Here is a 17,156-nt window from a genome sequence, read left to right as displayed (position 1 = left end):
CTTTTCTGTATTCAGAACCAGGGGTCATCTTTGTTTCCTCCTTCTTATCACCACCTTCTCCACACACACGTATGCACTCATACACACACAGACTCACGGTCACTTTCCTGAGACTCTGAGCTGCTCAAGGATTGGAATCCTTTGTTACTTACCTAGATTCCAAGTGCTCTTCTGTGTTTGTCGACAGTGTGTTTTCCACCCTGTGGAACATTCCTGATATTACTTTGAGAAAGGGAATCTAACAGCCTCATAATGTTGTGTATTTCATTGTTTAACCATCATTATCCTACAGACATTATTTCACCATGTTGATTATTGTGTAGCCTGGGACCACATGCACCAGAACCCCCTGGGTCTGCCTATTAGAAAAGTGAATTTCTGGCCAGGTGCGGGGGCTCACGCCTGTAATCCCAACACTTTGGGAGGCTGAAGTGGGTGCATCACAAGGTCAGGAGATCGAGACCATCCTGGCTAACACAGTGAAACCCCATCTCTACTAAAAATGCAAAAAATTAGCCGGGCATGGTGGCCGGTGCCTATAGTCCCAGCTACTCGGGAGGCTGAGGCAGGAGAATGGCATGAACCCCGGAAGTAGAGCTTGCAGTGAGCCAAGATCACACCACTGCACTCCAGTCTGGGTGACAGAGTGAGACTCCATCTCAAAAAAAAAAAAAAAGGAAAAGTGAATTTCAAGGTCCCTCCTAAATCTGCAGAATCAGATTCTCACAAAAACTCTATTTTCAATCTTCCCCCTTTCCTTTTCCTTTTCCTTTCCTTTCCTTTCTTTCTTTTTTTTTTTTTTTTTTTTTCTGAGACTGAGTCTCCCTCTGTCACCCAGGCTAGAGTGCAATGGCACCATCTCAACTCACTGCAACCTCTGCCTCCTGGGTTCAAGTGATTCTCCTGCCTCAGCCTCCCTAGGAGCTGGGATTACAGGTGCCTGCCACCACGTCCAACTAATTTTTGTTTTGTAGTAGAGACGGGCTTTCACCATGTTGGCCAGGCTGGTCTTGAACTCCTGACCTCAAGTGATGCACCTGCTCAACCTCCCAAAGTGCTAGGATTACAGGCGTGAGCCACCATACCCAGCCTCAGTCTTCCCCATTTTCTTAGATACGGTATTAGTTTATAGCCATCACACAGAGCCTTCTGTATTTGTTTTATGTTCAGTGAACTTGAAAAATAGTTTCTCACTATCTGCCGTATAAAATTTTTAGAACCTTCATATATTCATTTACAGTTTAACTAGACTCCTTTAAACTTTTTCTTCCCTAGGTGAAGTAAACACTATTACTTTAGCTGTTTCTACTAAGGAGTTATTTAATACCCTCTAATCAATTTTGCTCTACTGCTCTGAATACACTTATATTTTAAAATTAAATCTTCTTCCTAGATTATAGACATAGAAAAAGGACCAGTGAGGACAATATTTCATTTAAGGTTTCTATTATGTTCACAATGTGCCAACTCTATTAGATAGGCAGAGCTAGCTATTCTAACAAACCCCCAAACTAGAAACATCACACAATTAGAGTTCCCTCTCAGCTCATGTAACAGTTCACTGTTAGTGATGCAGACCATGAATTTGGAGGGAAGGATCTCTACTCTTCACCCAAGCTGACAAAGGCCATGCTATGCAACTTTTCAGGTTACACTGGCATTGACATACAGCCAGAAATGGAGAGATAGGAGGCGTGGAAAAGACACATTTTCTTTTTCAACATCTGAACAAAGAAGTCACACATATTAGCTCTCTTACACCTTGCAGTCACACCTAGACACAAGGAGAACTGGAAATACAGACCCTGGACAGGAACTTCTTCTCCACAGCCATGTCTGTCTTACATGACAGAGAGAGGGCATGACTCTTTGTTAGACAGCTAGCCATGACTGCACACTGAACTTCTAGGTTTCTTTTTTTTTTTTTTTTTTTTTGAGATGGAGTCTTGCTCCATTGCCCAGGCTGGAGTGCAGTGGTGTGATCTTGGCTCACTGCAAGCTCTGCCTCCTGGGTTCACACCATTGTTCTGCCTCAACCTCCTGAGTAGCTGGGACTACAGATGCCTGCCACTACACCCAGCTAATTTTTTTGTATTTTTTTTTTCTTTAGTAGAGACAGGGTTTCACCGTGTTAGCCAGGATGGTCTTGATCTCCTGACTTCGTGATCTGCCTGCCTCGGCCTCCCAAAGCGCTGGGATTACAGGCATGAGCCACCGTGCCCGGCCTGAACTTTTAGGTTTCTATTTGTACTTTTATGAAACCATGAAGTATACCAAGCACGAATGTCTCAGTCTGTTTTGTGCAACAGAGTACTATAGACTAGGTAATTTATAAGGAAAATAAATGTATTTGGCTCATGGTTCTGGAGGCAGAGAAGTCCAAGTTCAAGAGGCCTGCATCTGGTGAGGGCCTTCTTGCTGCATCATCCCATAGCAGAAAACAGAAGGATGAGAAAGGGCAAGATAGACTGTACATGAAAGCAAGAGGAAGAGGGGAACAGAAGTCACTTTTATGACAAATCCACTCTTGTGAGAACAAACCTACTCCCACAATATTGACGTGAATCCATGCATGAGGGCAAAGCCCCTCATGACCTAATCACCTCTTAAAGATCCCACCTCTGAACATTGTTGTATTTGTGATTAAGTTTCCCACATATGAACTTTGTGAAGCACATTCAAACCATAGCAACTATGTACCATGGAAGGCTACATTTATGTATATGACAACATGATTTCCAGCACGCTGACAGTAAGGTGGTATATATCCAACATGTCCTCTATCAATGTAATTTGCTCACTATTGGATGTTTGCATCAGTCTACAAGTTAGCAAATGATAGTGTCACTTGAGGCAGTCAGATGCTTCTGTGAGTGATGAGTCTTCAGTCTTCAAGGACCAATGTGTTAATTTCTCTGAAAGGTAAAGCATGATCCACATTGGTTCACCTGCAAGTTTCTTGCTCGAATGGATCCCTTCTTGCTCCCACCCTAACTTCCACAAGATGTATAACATGGGGTCAGTCCCAAGTCCCAACAAGTTTAGTCTTGCAGGAGTAGGCTGAACTTGGTGCTAAACTTGGGGCCAGAAGTCAGGGGCCTGTGTTCCCAGGACCCCAGCCAGCTAGGTTGTGGTAGAGGGAGGGCCCTCTGGGTGCCATCTGATGGAGCTGTAGTTGGAGAACATGCTTTATCTCAGACCATACTGTCTGTTTTTTGGAATGTATTTTGTTTCATAGGCTGCTGTAATGGGAGAACTGGGTTTCAAGATGATTTTGGCTTCTGGCCTTGTCAAGCTGAATTAGCGGCTGGATGACAGGCATACCCTAGAGAAACCAAAGATAAATGCCAGTTTTAACAAGGTGGTTTTTTAATCCTTTTTTCTCCAGTTAAGTATGAATGGAACCCAAATTCAGTCCAAGGATCATGTCAAAGGCAGGAAATTAAGAAAAAAAAAAGAGTTTGGGCTTAGTATGATTTTACTACTAGTCAAATTTCTGTTAAGACCAAAGATTAAATATAAATTTATAATTTACTGTCATTTTATAGTGATAAAAGGCAGAACAGTTTTGCATGTTGCACAAATACATACTTGTGCAGATATATAAATATATTCTTGCATATAAAGTTTTCAGAATTGATGTTCTGAAAACTATTTCTCATCTGTATTTATTTTGAAGAGTGTAGACAGAATTGACTGGGTTGTTGGGGGGGGTGGGGGCAGTCAAAGGCTTGATATCTTAATGTAATCTAACCTTTACTGTATTGTTAAGGAGGCCAGTTTTTAGAAATCAGCCTCACAAGAACCAAAGAGTAAACATCTTTAATATCTTTAGAGTTGAACTAAAAAGTATAAGCCAAATGAGATTTTGCAAGTTTTTGCCTGCTGATACATTTTACCTAATACTGCTTGTAATAGCAAATTTTCAGTTGCATTGAATGTTATGAATTCTCATTTTAAAACCAAACAACTCTTTCTCTGTCAAAAAAGTCCAGCAAAAAAATGTGTCCCAATCCATAGCAATTTACTCTGAAACAGGAAGTTTATTATTTTATTTTTCCATAAGTGGCTAAGGCAAGTATTCACTTTTCAGAATTATTTGAATTTTTAGTGTTATATGCTATTGAATTACTATTATTGTAATTGATTTGTTATGTGTACTGTGGGCTTTGGGGTTCTTACATTTTTCACGTGGATGTTATCTGTCTTTTCTGAAGGCTACTTTAAAAATACATCAAATCTTATCTTGACCTTTTGACTTAGGACTAATTTTATTTAATAGGGTAAGTTGATTGCATTTTGGTTAAAAAATTAAATTGTTACTTGGTTATTGGAAAAATAGTCCTTAGCAATGATGTATTACCCTATTCTCTTGACCTAAATGTGTTTTGGGGTAATGAAAGGCCATTGACACATTTGTCAAAACAAGAGTAATGAATGTAACAAAAAGTCATTTCCTAGAAATGTTGGGCATAATTGCTGACATGGTAATACAATTAATACAGTCTTTTGGTGGTCTTTGCAAACCCTTCAGGGTTTACATCACCACAAGGTGGTTAAAAATGTAGCAGTGCCCTATCAATAATATATATAAGCAAGGATGAAATAGTTTTTCCACGTGATGCCATGGAACCATGTTATGCAAAATTACATATCTGTGCTTTTTAGAGCGTTTTGCCCTGAATTGGATTATGCTGAGAACTATTAAAACTTAGGAATCCATCAGCATGTGGACTGAGATCCCTCATGGTAGGAAGCATGAAGTATTTATATTTTATTTTTTTCTTGTTTAGATTTATCCAGTGAATTGGCGGATATGTATTAAGTGCTCAATATAAGTTTGCTGAATTGAGTTGTTATTGTAGATATATCTTAAAATTCTTATAGATGCTCTCCTACACAACTCTAGGGTTTTTTTTAAAAAGTGAAAACAATATTACTATAAAATTGGTTCCAATTCTAAGGAAAAATCACAAGCCTCCACAATATTAATATTTTGTCCTGATAAAATATCATTGCTTCACATGCAATGAAAATCTATTAAGGGTGGTTTTATATGTAATTAACATTTCTTGCAACTTAATGCAGGGAATATTTTATAACACATACATAAGCAAAACCAGCTGAGATTATTAAGCATCTTTTATTAACGGAATAATTTTGTGATTCATAGTTGTCCTGATATTTGAGTGCAGTCCAGAGTTCCTGAATTGACACTTGTTTCTCTTCTCTGAAGGGTTTTTCAGAGGTTGATAGTATGACTTCTGTTTCCAGAAATCCAAAGTTCAAAAAGACACAAATCCTCCCTGAGAAACCTTGGGTGTCACTGAATTGGTTGTTTAAAAAATGAAACTTAATGTGCTCAGCTGTGATTGTTCTACTCACCATCCCTCCTCTCTTTCTCTGGCTAATTCTCAGCTGGACTATTTGCAAAGGAAACATTGAGGCTGACGAGAGGAGAGTTGGAGACTGCAGAACTTGGGAGCTGTCCACTGCTCTGCCTTTGTCACAGCCCAGGTGGAACTCACTCCTCAAATCTTGGTTGTTCCCAGCTTCTTTTTATGACCCTTGTTGAAAACCTGGGGCCTTTCAAACATAACCTAAAAAATTTCTATGCTACCAAATAAAAAAATTTAAATAATAATAATAATAAGCCCATAGCAAAGTATTTTATCCACACTGTATAGATACATTACAAAAACACCTTTATTCCTCTAAACTGAAAAGAGGAATCAGACGTGATTCTCTAGGCTGGAATCCTTTAATGGGATGTCCACCAGAGTTCTGGTCACTTCTCTGCTGTCACTTTTGATTGAAGCCAGCAGAGATATGTTTTGGCAAATCTAGTCATGATTTGTCTTCCTTGCAGGGCTCTCTCTTTAATTGTGTTTCCCATCAGAGAGCCAGTTGGAGTTAATATATTGACACTCTGCTGTGATTGATGACAATCAATGTCGTGTTAACGTTTCTCCCATTTTTTAACCCACAGAGCAATGCTAAGAAGACATTTGGTTTAAAGAATTAAGAGGAAGAACAACTTAAGAGCTTCTTCAAAGGTAAGAGTTTGTCTTCTCAAAACATTTGAATTCGTAGTTAAAGATGAGAATTATAATATTAAATAATGTGATTATGTAATATTATTGTCATATTTAATACTTTTCAATCCAGAGAGTGTGATAAAAGACAGAGAGTAGAAACATAGATGCAAAAACATTAATCATACCAATGTCAAAGAAGATAGATCAAATACATAGGGAAGAAAACCAGCCCTCATGTCCTGTCATAGTAATAAGATTTTTGTTTAAGTAAATCATGAATCATAAAGCCCAGAAAATAGAGAGCAGAGGCAAAGCACTGCTAGTAAAAATGTTTATAAAGGGACTAAAGATTAAAAATTATAGGGAATCATTTACAAGAAAATAATTTTCATTTTGATTCAATAATATATCAAAAGTCTCCTGAGGGTATACCATCCATTAATGATTTTTCTTGTCTCACAATGGAGTCCAAAGAATAAAAATATCTCCTTTGAAAGTTTAAATGTTACTTTGAAATGTGATTTCTGCTTTGTAAATTCCTTCCCCATTTCTTATTTCCTACCCCGCTGTCTGCCCCATTCCTATTTATGCCATTCAGCATTATCAGCTCTAGAATGGACCCTGTTAGGCCTATGATGCCTTCTGAAAGGCCATCTATTATAGTACTGAACTTGATGAAAAAATAATCTTACTTGGAGATCTGGAACACAGTTCAGAGACCTGTATCTCAACCAATAATAGCTTTTTTAAGGAATTATGAGAGCACGATTGTTCAGACATTCAGTTCTTTACCTTGTTGATTTCATTTAACAAATAAACTCATGGATTTTAGTTAAGGAAAGAAGATTGTATACAAGATTTTGAGATAGTAAAATCCTTTGAGCATGTTGTCTCTTGTTCCTGAGAATTCTTAGGTTGATCCATTGAGATGTCCTTTTGTAATTGAAAGGAAATGATTCATGCCTCAGCTGAATTTGCTTCCATTGTGTTGTATTGAAACTGACTTCATATGACTAGTTCTTACAGTGTTTCAAAATACCATCAGAAATCCCCAAATTAGTAGACTGGAAACTAAGAATGTTGCTTTGTAAATCAAATAGCACAAATTTTGTTCTGCTTGAACAGTCCCTGAAAAGTGAAAATTAGCAGAGACTAGCAAAATTGATGTTAGGTAATTATGACCAACACCAAAATAGCCTTAATTTTGTACAAATGGCTCTTTTAAGAGAAAGCTCCCTTTGTTGAAGCAAAATGACCTATTTTATAAAGTTTTTATGTACCCCTCTCCTCTACAAGTGTCCTTGTTTCATAAAGAACACCTGCAAGGTAAAGCAATGTGATAGTAAGTACCATCCATTCTGACAGGGACATATACCAAATTACAGTTGTTAGAAACTAGGAGTTACTAGTAATGGTATTAAGTATGGTGGCTTACCAGTACAATACTAGTATCAGCAGTAAGGTATGGAAAATTCTTTCGTAGATAATATATTGTCTGATATCTATAAGGTAGTAAGACACTGAGGGCGGGAGTTTATTTGTAAAAATGGTGTTTTCTGGTGAGCAGGGAAAACAGCGGCCACTGTGAGGAAGTACATGGTGCCCTTTTAAGGTGGAAACGCTTGGCTCAACAGCAGGTGCTCTCCCATTTCCTAGCCCACTCTCAGGTAGTTCTAAGGGAGTTTTTCTGGCTGGATGCATTATTTTTTCTTTCTTCCATCGTGTGAAGGGTACTCGATTGAAAATCTCTGTCTTCTAGAGCAACAAGTGAAAAGGCTCGATTCTTCTTTTCTCAATACACACTTCTTGTTGGTCTTTCTGGCTAGCCTTTTGTTAATTGGCTCAAGAGAGCTTTTAGTTGTCAGGTCCTATGAGAGCCACTAAAATGTCTCATTTTTTGGTTTCGTGAATGGTTGAATCTTGTCAAAACTAAATACTGAGACTTCCCAATTTGTTTCCCTGGCCTCACAAAGACTGACTGAAACTTCCCAAAATTCTAAAGCACACTTATACTCAGAATGTCCCTAGGCTATTCAAGTATTTGGCCTCTGACATTAGAATAAATAAGTTTTTTTCGTAGCTACTTAGAGTTTTCAGTAGTTTTCCCCACATTCACTGGCATGCTGTGATGTTCAGAAAAATGCATGCAGCCAGAATTGTGGACTGTGGTTTGCAAACTCTCAGGCCCATCCCACATCCTTCTCTTTGGGAAGTGCCCTCTGTCTGCCCTTATCCAGTGTCACACATAAAAACTGCTCACGTTTGCCGTTAACCCTAATGTGTACATTCTCTCCCTGGGAAATCTAACTTCTACCTGCATTGAAAACCTTGAGCTAAAATGCAAGGCTGCTAGTGGTGGCATTTTGATAATCAACCAGAGTGAGGAGAGAGGATACCTCTGAAATCACTTCGTAAAATGAGTTTTCCGCTGGCCACATTTGTGTAAGTTTGGTCCTAGTAGTAACCATAAGGAGTCTGAGGAAGAAGAATGCCCAGGCTGCACCTTATAAAGCATGTTCCCATTTGGCAGCAAGCTGTGTATGAAGAATAACCTGACAAGGTGCTGGAGTCATTTACTGACTGTTTTGGTGGATGACTTGAAATTTGTTCTTTCCCTTGGACTTTACAATACCGAGTTGTTAAAGTTATATGTACATCTTAGGAGAAGGGTAGTTACATCCTGAATAGATAATAGTAAAACTGGTAAGAGTAAAAAGACTTTTATCTTATAATTAAGTTGATTTGTAAAAGTGAACCTGTATTTTATTACAAAATCCTAATAGTTATACAATTTTAATACTATTTATTTATTTAATTTATTTCTTTCTTGAGATGGAGTCTCACTTGTCACCCAGGTTGCAGTGCAATGGCGCGATCTCTGCTCACTGTAAACTCCACCTCCCGGGTTCAAGTGATTCTCATCCCTCAGCCTCCTGAGTAGCTACAATTACAGATGCATACCAACATGCCTGGCTACTTTTTGCATTTTTAATAGAGACAGGGTTTCACCATGTTGGCCAGGCTGGTCTTGAGCTCCTGGCCTCAAGTGATCTGCCTGCCTTGGCCTCACAAAGTACTGGAATTACAGGCATGAGCCACCATGCCTGGCCAATTTTTAATACAATTTAACAGTAAAGACAGCTATCAAAATTTTGTCCTACAGGATCATTTTAAAGCTGAGTTTAGTTGATACCAGTCAAATCAAGAAGACCCAGCACCCACAGAAAGAATACTTGCCCCATGAAGCTGAAGATTAAAAGCTCATGAATAAAGCAGTTACTCTGGGATGGCTAGAACTTATAAAAACCAAGACAGGGATCTAACTCCGAGTAAAAAATATTTACCTCTTTATTGTTTTATACCAGTAAAGTTTGATTCAATATGTAGTCATCTGGAAAACTAGAACAATCTTTTCTTATACAAATTAACTTCCTCCCTCTTCATTGTGACATAGCATGAAGGCAAGGCACAGATTTCAACTAAGTGACATCTCTTGAAACATTAGCATACTTGTACAGTCCCTCTATTGTGATCGTGATGAACTTTTTCACAGAATGACTACTTACCACTGAAATGCAGCATTCCTGGAAGCTGAATGACAGTGCAGTGAAGAACATTCTGTTCTTTCAACCCAGGCGACTGCCCAGCTTTCCATTTCCACATGAAGTCTGAGCAGTGCTCTCTGTCCTGGGGTCAGATGGAAGCATATTAAATTCAATGTGCAACATTTCTGTAGGGAGGCTAAATTATACATTTCCTGATATTTATCTCTGAGTTTTATTCGCATCCGTGATTGAGATGCCTTTATTGATTAGGCATCTCATTTCTGCCTCTTGCATCCTGTCCTCATTATTCTTATGGGACACAGCCATTTTTCTCTGGACACCTCACCTTATCCCCCTTCTCACCACTCCCACCACTCTGGGCTGCTCAGTTTGATAGCTGTTTCTGAAGGCTCAGAAAGAGCAGTTGAAATGTGTTTGAAGAAAGACATCAGCATTTTCTCTTGGGAGATAGCTGGGTAAGGATAATGCCATAGTGAGACAATGATGAAAACAGTGGCATTATGTTTTTGTGGCAGCAATAATTGGTGCTAGTAGTCAGTAGAAGGAATCCTGCAACTTTTATGTGTTCCCCCCTCTCCTCCCATTGTAGTCTAGTGGGGAGAAATATCTGGTTTGAAACTGGAAATAAAAAACTGCCTGAGTCACTCCAGTACATGAAATGTAGAGCACTTAGCATTTATACACCAAAGGGCTAATGCGTGACCTTTGCAAATAGCTTCTTGCATATACTTACTGGATTTGATTTCTTTTCCTTGCTGTACTTTTGGCTTGTAGTTCTTAACTGTTTTCTGGGATTATTAGAATCAGAACTCGTGATGAAATAAGTCTAGATTCGTGACCCATAGACTTTAATTTTGAGGTTCACCAAAATGACCAGAACAGTGCCACCAAAAGGCAGGGGCACTGCCCTGTGGCTCTTGTTCCCAGCAAGTACAACCTCTATTAAAATAATTCTCACCCTGAGAGGAAGCTTATTCCAAATGAAAGTTATAAATGGCATCCCTTATTCATTGAGTTAGGATCTTTGTATTCAGCATTCTTATCACCAGAATCATCATTTATTGAACTTTAATTGTGCAACATAACCTAATGGGTGAGATACTCCAAGTATGGACAATTGGAATTGAGACACAGCAGGAATACTGGAAGGCCTCAGGTGTTCAGGTCCACATGGTACTCTATACAAAGGTAGACATGTGTGCCTAGGTTCTGTGGGTATTTTATCATGTCTATTCCTTCCAGCATCTGGCCATTTCATCCCTGGCTGCTTTTGGAGGGAGTCGAATCCTGACAGGAGGGTTATCTAGGGAACTACCCAGGAGGAAAATGAAACCCAGTGTGGAGCAGGAGGCCAGGACCAGGCCCCTGCTGGTAATGCAGTATGTTGCTGTCACAACTGACTGCATACACAAATAGATGCTTGGATTTTTTTTTTTTTTTTTGCTTTGCTTTGTTTTCTTTTATTTTGCCTTTCATGACAGCATTCATTTTGTAAGGCAAAGAAAAAAATCTCTTGGATGGATTCAAGTTTTCATATCTGCAGAAGGCATTTCTACAGCTATTGTCAAACTTAGCTGGTCTGTAAAGATTCTTTGTTTCTGGTTGACTGTTGCAGAAAGCAAGTTCATAAACTACCACGAATACAGGAGAGAATGATTTCTATTGAAAGAGTCGAGTAGGATATGGTGCATGGAGCCAGTCCTGAAAAGGGTTTTGTTTCTTGTAGCATGGTGGAAATTCACATTCACATTGCTGCTCTGTGCTCTTTAGCATGCTACAGTGAAACAATGGGCATGCCAGCCGTTGTAGCAGTGTTGATTAATGCATTCCTTGAATGTGTTGATTAATGTGTTCCTGGGATGCCTCCTTAAGCCGCCACTGCACCTGAGGTGTGTCGGATATGCCTTCTCCCCGGCTGCTGCTTCGCTCACATGAGCCCTTTTACACATGGGTCTTTTGTGTGTATATTTCACACCAGTGCCTTTATGAATAAAATACAGATCTAGCAGACTTTTTACAGACATATTATCATCTGACAGAAGTGTCTACATTATAATCTAGTTGGGACTCTATAAACTATGATGTTCATAGGAGGAATGCTCTTCTAATAAACACAAATGCTTGGTGGCATGGCTTAGTGGCATCTCTCTGTCCTGTGCATAATCCCACCCAGCGATTTATTTTTATTCTTTTCAAAAGTTTTGTAAAGAAATAAAACTGAAAATACTTATGGAGTACAGTTTGCACTTGAATAATATGGGAAGAGATGTGTAAATGGATTGCCCATTAGACACTTGGTACACTTGGAGTCTCACTTGGAAACCCACTCCTTTCAGGCCAGCCAGGGTAATTCTGTTTCCACTCTGCTTCATTCCAGGTTGTGACTTCTCCTGCTGTATTCTGAATTCTTATTAAATAACATGTTTGTTTCGTAGCATGTTTCCAGAAAGACTTACCTTGATGTGGTTCTACCTAACTAATGGTTTGAAAAAGATAAGTGGGAGGTTTTTGTAATTTGTAACTTGTAATTTGAGACATAAGACTTCTACTACTACTTTAAAAACTTTCTAACCGGCCGGGCGCGGTGGCTCACGCCTGTAATCCCAGCACTTTGGGAGGCCGAGGCGGGCGGATCACGAGGTCAGGAGATCGAGACCATCCTGGCTAACACGGTGAAACCCCGTCTCTACTAAAAATACAAAAAATTAGCCGGGCGTGGTAGCGGGCGCCTGTAGTCCCAGCTACTCGGGAGGCTGAGGCAGGAGAATGGCGTGAACCCGGGAGGCGGAGCTTGCAGTGAGCCGAGATCGCGCCACTGCACTCCAGCCTGGGCGACAGAGCGAGACTCCGTCTCAAAAAAAAAAAAAAAAAAAAAAAAAAAACTTTCTAACCTTTTAATTCTCAGCAAGAAGACCAAAAGGATTAGAAAGCCATGTTTTAAAATGATGTGAGAAGGTTCAGGCATAGAAGAAATGGCCCAGTGGTGCTGGGGTGATGGCATTGCCTGCTGTGCCTTGAGGCTCACACTATAGTATTTTAACAGAGGAAACCATCCGTGCTATTCAGAAAAATTACCTTTAACATTGGTAAAAGCAAAGCAAACAAATTCATCTTGAATAAGAGGGAATTTTTATATAATAAAAAATTATCGTATGAAGCCATTATATAAAGAAGTGGTAAAGTCTACAATATTTATTGCTGTTAAATCTTGGCATGAAATTAATGGTGAAGGATGGCATTTTGATATTTTTAAGAATAAGACTTCAATGAGGATTCTTTATTCTTTTAACACATATTAGTGACAAGACTATTCAAAGGTCTGCTTTGAGGTTCACAGAATACATAACTTCTGTTATTTCAGTAATAATAATTAACCCCAAAATTCACTATTATTTTAAATGGTTGTTTATATCTGTCTCACAGAGAGTATTTGTGGAAAATGGAAAATATTGAATTATTTCTGTTGCATTTGCATACATAAACTTCTCTTTTGGAACTTGCGGTACACAGAATATGTGTTTAAATCATTTTAATACATGTTAGATTTGGAAGCTATATTTGGAAACACTAATCGTATTTGAAATGTATTAGTTTTCAGATAACTTTTAATTATACGATCTATTTAAAAGCAAAATGCACCAAAAAGGTATCTAAGAGGGAGTATACATGTATAATTAGACATGCATTTTCTTGGTTTGCCTTGAATTCTGCAAGAATTGAAGGGGTAAACAAAGAGAAGCAGTGAGCACAATTAATCTGGTTTTCTGCAAAGCTTTTGATACTGTACTGAATAAAGCTGCTGACAGAAGCTGTTAGCTTGGGGAAGGAAAGGCCATAGGAGGAACAGGTTATGAAAGGAGAGAATGGAAGGCAGAGGACAGTCCAACACGGAGAAGAAGCACAGGGGAAATGGCTTCTGCACGTTTCTATTTATTTACTTTTGTCAAAAAGCACAGAGAAGATGCAGTTAATGTAGTTTCCTAAATGGCTTCGTTCCCTGGGGCAAAAAACAAAAAAACAAAAAACTGAGAAGGATCTTGACAAATATGACTAGACAAAAGTACCATATTTAAATGATTCAAATGACCTGGAAAATATAGTTCCAAGTGTCCTATAAAATATTTCTTTATTATGTAACATTTCTCTCTTACTGAGAATCCAACTATAGATATTCTTTAATGCAAAAACAGTCTTCAAATCGATTTGATTTGCAAAATAATAAGTTATTTGACTGGGATATATTTTTAAAGGTATCTGAAAAACTTTCTTGCCATAGAGGAGTAGGAAAAATAAATATATTCTACCCAAACCAGAAGTCATCCCTAAGGAAAACATACCCTAAATTTTCCCCTGGGTCTTCTCATTGATGGTTGTTGATAACCTAGAGAGGTTTATGGTAGATTGATAGACATTTTTATTTTCCTGAAAACAGACCTTTAGATGCTAAGATTTTTCTTCTGTAGATCAATCTCCAAGTTCAGCAAGGAGGTAGATTTCAAATACCTACATTATAATAGACTTCTTGATTCTGTCCAAATTATTTTCTTTTTTGTAATGTAGCTGCCTTGATCCAGTAAGTGAGCCAATATTTAGGGTATGGAAAGACCCTTGTTACAAAGAGTACATAATGGAAAGCCTTTCTTTTATAAAACAGATTTCCCTCAGTTATGAGTCAAATGTGGCTCCCCATAAGAAGCATGTTCAGTAATCATTGAATGAGTGCTGGGAACATTGTTTATAGTTGAACCTAGAACCTCAACATTTTATTGATAATAAATCACAGTTTATTCTGAAGTCATTTGGGTCTCATTGGTACAAATAAGATACTAATTTATGGAATCTACATGTAATGCCTGTCTGGTGGCCATCTTTATTAAACATTATCTATTGCTTGTTATAAATAGGGAACTGCGAGAGGTGATAAAATGCAAAAAGAGCCAGATACAGCTCTTGCTCTTCAGGGAATCACACTCATTCAGATGTATATGTATAAATTGACTGTTCATATACACACATATGTACATAAAAAAAAAAAGCATGGAATAGCATTATTGATGGTTAAATGTGTTGTAGAGGCCAAAAGTGCTCTAGGAGTTCAAAAGAGTGGTGACCAGTAGGTACTGGGAGACTAACCAAGGTTTATGACTGGTTTGGACTTTAACTGATCATTAAGGAAGAATTATTCTAAAAGCAGTTTAGAAAAATTAAAAAGAGTAGAAATTACAGTGGGGAAAATCACAATGTCTTGAGTGGGGAAGGGAGATAAGCATGGTATTTGAATAGTAAAAGAGAAAACAAGTAAACCTGTTTAAAGCAGCAAGTAGACCTAAGAAATGATTGAAAGTAATTTTGGAGAGGTGTTCACTTCTTCCCTCCTTTCTTCATGAATGAATGATCATTTATACATTCATTCATAAGTGAGCTGCTGTGCTTCAGATATTCCTAAACAGTAGCAAGTAAGCTGTACATGGAGTGTATACAGCACAGTAATTGCAATGTGGTGTAATTAGTACAAAAATATGAAAATATACATATATATTATGTACATGTATATGTATTGTGTACCTATACATGTAAAGGTGTAATAGTGATATAAAGGTAAATGTAGCAACTCTGCATGGTGGCATCAGGAAAATCCTTGAGAAAGAACATGAAACATGGGTGGACATCCCCCAGGCAGACATGGAGAAGGACATTCCAGGCTCTGGGAGAGCCGAGGCCAACTAGATCCTACGTGAAGCCATGTAGTAGATACACTCCAAGTGCCTTGGTATATGATTGAAGGTGGAGAAGTTGGAGGTGCTGTGAAGACAGGTTGGAGAGGTCATCTGTGGCCAGGAATTTGGGATAGATTATGGGATTCCATTTACAGATTTTGAGTACAGGAGTCACGTGGTCAGATCTGAGTTCAGAACAGACACCCCAGCAGCTATATGTAGAATAGATTGGAGTACTGGTGAAATCAGAAGCTGGAAACCAGTAGGAGGCTAGAGATGATAAGAAGCAATAGAGCTTGGGCCACTGTCCTAGCAGAGGGGCTGAAGAGGAGACGGTACACAGTATATTTGCCAACTGAGAATGAAGAATGAGGAAGAGCAAGGCCTGATCTCTGCCATTAGAGACTGGACAGATGGTGGTGATACTGACCAGAGTAGAAAATGTACCTGAACAGCCAGCCACAGTGGCTCATGCCTGTAATCCTAGCACTTTGGGAGGCCGAGGTGGGTGCATCACTTGAGGTCAGGAGTTCAAGACCAGCCTGGCCAACATGGTGAAACCCCATCTCTACTAAAAATATAAAAATTACCTGGGCACGGTGGCACGTGTCTGTAATCCCAGCTACTCAGGAGGCTGAGGCACGAGAATTGCTTGAACCCGGGAGGCAGAGGTTGCAGTGAGCCAAGATGGAGCCACTGCACTCCAACCTGGGCTGCAGAGCAATACTCTGTCTCAAAAACTAAAATAAAATAAAAAATAAAATGCAGCAGAAGGGCTGCTTTTAAGAGGAAGACAGGACTGTGATGAATCTGTTGTTTAAAATATGTCTAATTGTGAATATACTATACTGAGTTTGAATTATATTCAGTTATGAACTCATTAAGTTCTTGAGTGAGAAGTGATATATGCCCAGTGTTGTTTTGAGAAGGCTAATTTGGCATCTATATTTTAGGAAAGTTTGGTGAAAGGACATAGAAGATGAGAAAAGCAGTTAGGAAATTATTGCTTTGCTAGATATATTTGTACTGAGATCCCAAAACTACATGTGAGGCCATGGGAATGGTAGGCAGAGATGCTGGGAGTCAAGCAGGTTGCCCCTTGAGGAGGACAGTAGCTCCTTGCCTTCTGTCACTTTGTTTAAATTTACCAAGAACTTTAGTTCCATCATTCTGTGAATACAATCTTATTTGAGACATATTTGTTCTCAGTTGGACATCTTAAATGGAATTCAGAAAACAGGGTTGGCAGCAGTGATAACTGGTCATCCCAGTTTGTCCTGAGATTTAGTGTACTTTTTTGAAGAAGAGGAGTGGTTTCTCGGGGACTCCATACAAGTAGAATTCATGCCATCAGTCATCTCCAAGAGAACTAGCTGTAGAAACCAAAAGGTCAAAAACTTATATTAACTGAGGGACCTAGAATGTACACAATTCAGACTGAAATTATTTTCTCAAAGAGTGATCTGAATGAAGAAAATTTTGCCAAGAGCAAAAATGAAGGAAAACAGTACATAGCATTCCCAAGGGTCACTGGAAACATTTTTTGAAGCAATAACACGGAACAATATGTCATTATTACTAAGCAGACAAATTTGAGTGAAATATAAGGGGAAAGAGCTGCATTGTTTCTGTTGTTGATTTGTTGTGGGTTTTTTTTTTTTTTTTGTACTTTGGTCACTATTTAGAAAGGGTGATCAGTTAGACACAGGCCACATGTTTAAGGTGATATTTCTGTGAAACATTTTCATCTTAATAATTATTTCATATTTATTATGATGAAAGGCATTTAACCCTAGAGCATGTACAAAGCTGAGTCGCAAGTCTCAGAAATAGTG

General features: G+C 38.7%; 1 protein-coding gene across 50 annotated transcripts in view; it reads left to right on the top strand.

The window, feature by feature from the left end:
* Positions 1-17,156, top strand: part of NRCAM (neuronal cell adhesion molecule) — a 314,922-nt gene that overhangs the window by 141,032 nt on the left and 156,734 nt on the right. For all 50 annotated transcript variants that reach the window (XM_024357607.3, XM_063813833.1, XM_009453893.5 and 47 more), the window contains one exon: positions 5,990-6,056. The gene's annotated coding sequence lies outside the window, so the exon portion shown is untranslated. The remainder of the gene's footprint in view (positions 1-5,989; positions 6,057-17,156) is intronic.

Source organism: Pan troglodytes, chromosome 6 (assembly GCF_028858775.2).
Source record: "Pan troglodytes isolate AG18354 chromosome 6, NHGRI_mPanTro3-v2.0_pri, whole genome shotgun sequence".
Classification (NCBI taxonomy): Eukaryota; Metazoa; Chordata; class Mammalia; order Primates; family Hominidae; genus Pan; species Pan troglodytes.
The sequence above is the reverse complement of the archived record's forward strand: the minus strand, read 5'-3'. Positions and strand labels throughout refer to the sequence as shown.